General features: G+C 33.9%; 1 pseudogene; it reads right to left on the bottom strand.

Annotated features, from left to right (window-relative positions):
* Nucleotides 1-1,713: 1,713 nt before the first annotated feature.
* On the bottom strand, nucleotides 1,714-2,749 carry LOC112503611 (annotated as a pseudogene).
* Between the last annotated feature and the right edge of the window lie 906 nt (nucleotides 2,750-3,655).

Here is a 3,655-nt window from a genome sequence, read left to right on the forward strand (position 1 = left end):
AATCTGTCAGCATGGTTTCATGCTGTAGCATTTTGACAGCATTGGTCGACTGGAAATAATTTTTACTTCTCACCCTAAAAGTCATACACCCTAGCTTGCTTTATATTCTGTTATCTCCTGTTTTTAGTTGTGTTAACTCCGTTCTAATCAAAGTCTTCGAATTCGCCTTCTGAAATCATTTCCTTAACCTTACTTTCTTTTAAACTTTTACTACGATCCTTGTGGACGATATCCGGTACTTGTACCACTTTTATTACTTGAAAAACGATATTGGGACTATTTGTATACTTGCTTTTGGTCCTGATTATTGTTTGTGGCTGTGGTGTTTCACGGGCCCATCATAAAGGTTTGTTAATAATTGAAAAAATTATTTCCTCTGAACAGCCAGCTGATATATTCACAAAGGCTCTTGGAATCAATCATCATAATTACTTGTGTTCAAAGTTAAAAATGATTGATTTATTCAGATCTATTATGCGCCTCTGCATCTAGCACTGGGTAGACCTCATACAATAACTGTCCTAGTTCTTCCATATCTTTTGTTTCATTTCTTCTGCAATACTCACATACACTTCTTTGATTATGGATCTACTACCAGAAATTTAATGCGTAATCTCAGCATTCAATATGTATTCCTGAATAATCTCATTTTGACCACGGTATCTAATAAGTTTTTATACCCATTTTCTTTTAGTGATATTGATTTTGTATCTTTTCTTTTTCATTGTATCAAAATCTGATTGCACCTGATTATATTTACTCGACAGAATCAAGTCAAACAAAACAACCAAATATAGGGTGTATAAATCGATGATTATTCGGATGCACCGACTGGTTATGAAATCRCATTGATAGCCTCTACTCGTGTCCTAGCCCGTCGGAGAGCTAGATTTGCCTCAATTGTTTGTCTCTTTCCTTCAGCTTTTCTCAAAACAGCTTCCGCTATTTCAAGAGTTTGCTGAGCTTCTTGTGGATCAATGTCACCACTTTTCTCTGCATCATTTACTAAATGATCTCTGGATTGATCAGAAGATCCTTTCAATTGGCTAGAATCCCTTACTTGAACGAAACTAGATCTTGTGGAATCATATTGAATATTTGACGATACATTYCGTACCTTGCRAAAAAACCGATCCTTGTTTACCAACCACACATTGTCTAACAAAATCAAATTCTCTCTCGATACGTTCCTCAAAAAATCTGATTCAGACGAGTCAAGATTGAAGGGGGATGTTAAAAGGTGTCTTTAACTAACAATCTTTACTTTTGAATATTAGTTATATCAGCATAAAAGTTGAAGGACTAATGTTGCAATCAGGAAAAAATAGTGTTATAAAGTCAAGGGGGCGTGCCTCACTATTGGGAGAAAATCAGGGGTAGCGGAGCAAGTTTATTAAAGATGGAGGACTATTTCTGTCATAATGAAATTCTTATATAAAGGGTCGAATAGACACTTCCAGCTGATTCAGATTCATAATTTTTATATCTCACAAAGTTTATTACCCTATCTCTCTCTCTCTCTCTCTCTCTCTCTCGTTCTTTGTGTGTGATTCATTTTTAGGTTTAAAGCTTTGTTCATAAAGATTGTTAATCATTTTGATTAACAAGTAGTTAGGTCTATATATGTATTTCTTTCTTGTATATTGTTCGAAATCATTGAATAAATATCATTTCATATATTTGTTCAAAAGGATCAGGATTCTCCCGATTCTATCAATGAATGCAACGGTGAATCAATACCCACGGACTATACCACAAAGTGCGATGAGAGTTTGAGCTCTCGAGATTTTGAAAACTTCTTGAATTGCGTTCATTGATTCAGCAGATGAGATCCACCCGATCTCGGTAAAAATGTCCTTCTGAGATAGTTGTCGGCTGTAGAATGCTATGTCGACGAAAAACCATGTGCTAGTAGTTCCTAACAAGTGTAGCCCATGTTGTCAAAGGAATTTCTTCGAGAAGAGCCCAAAATCAACTGTTTTTCTTGTAGACACGTTCTTTTGATCTACTTCAAGCTCAATTTCCGACACTTTTGACATGTCTGTGGCCGCTTGTTCTTCGTTTTCGCAACTAAGGCTGTATACCGAGTGGTTTATGGCATCTTCATTCGCCTGTAATAAGTCATTAGAGCCGAAATCGATCCCAACATTAAAATTATCCGCCACACATAATTGGCTTCTGGAACCATTGATACAGACCGATCCACCTTGTACATCGGAGCTGGGAATTTCGACCTGAATGCCATCGAGATGGTACAAGACACCATCCCACCTGTCAAAATCCCAAACCCCTGCATGGCAAAAACCGCCAATAAAACCCCTTCGGGTTTTTCTATTGGCGTATTCCGACCTGATGGTGGTTGTGAGAGGGTAATCACCGCCGATCTTGAAACCAAGCCAAAATCGAAAGAAGCAAAGGGTGGCCATAACCAATGTTGGTTTCTTGCTGAACGAAGCGATGGAGCAAATGAATATAAGCATAAGATTTATCCTGTTAACTATTTTCTGGCCATTTTGTCACCCAACCACCCAAAATGCAACTTGCACATCTAATGCCAGTGTGCCAGGATTTTCATCTCCGTCGTGGTGGTAGTAAATCTAGCCGAGCAATTTGGTGATGAGAGAGATGCAGAAGAGATCAAAGGCGTCGTTGAAGAAACCCATACCAGCGATAACAATGGCGATGAAATATACCATTGAGTTTTGGCTATATCAAGTGCATTCAGCACTTTCAGGTTTTCATTTGTCATGATCTTAAAAGAACATCAAGATTTGTAAATATATTATTCAAGCCGATATAGAAAAATTAGCAAAGTCTATCTTAGTTTCTATTTAATATGAGAATGATTTTTTTTCATTTTAATTCACGTAATAAATATTCATTTCTTACTTGTGAAACTTATATTTATACTATATTATAAATTATTTGACAAAAAACTCTTAAAACTCATTTTTTATGCATCAAGTATTGTTTATTGATGCATATTATTTAAAATTCAAGATTACAAGTAAATTATGCGTACGTACAACTTGTTAACGTCCGTTTGGATTTGTGTAAGTAACTGTAGATAAAATTTAATCAAATACAGGATAAATATCTCATTTTAAATATAAAAAATATAAAATATAATTAGGATAATCATTAAGTTTTAATAGAATATTAATTTTTAATTTTTAAAAGAAATTATATTATTAAGCCAAAAATAAATCTTGTAAAAAAACGAAAATAAATTACTTTATTATTAAACCTAAATTAAATTACAATAAGAAACCGAATTGGAAGAAAATTACACAAAAATGAGAGTTTTTAAATACTTAATTTGATACTGATATCGATATTTTTATCTAATTTTTATGGGATTTTCAAATTTATATTTTAATTAAACATCAAAACATTATCGTTTTCTCAAAATCATTTAAAACCATATTATAACATTGACCTAGACAAAGAAATTAAAAGAACATTAAAATCAAGATGTATCTTGTTGCATTATGCAAGTAGCTTGCTAGTTTTATTTAAGTGGTTTAACGATTGTATTATGTGGGAAGAATTCAAACGAGAACACCTTCTTTTTATACGAACACGAGAACATCTTTTTACTATAGACAATTTACCAGGAGAGTCCATCTCGAGCAGTTATTCGTTTCACTATTTT

This window comes from Cynara cardunculus, unplaced genomic scaffold (assembly GCF_001531365.2).
Source record: "Cynara cardunculus var. scolymus isolate 2C unplaced genomic scaffold, CcrdV1 Un_Scaffold_3385, whole genome shotgun sequence".
NCBI lineage: Eukaryota > Viridiplantae > Streptophyta > Magnoliopsida > Asterales > Asteraceae > Cynara > Cynara cardunculus.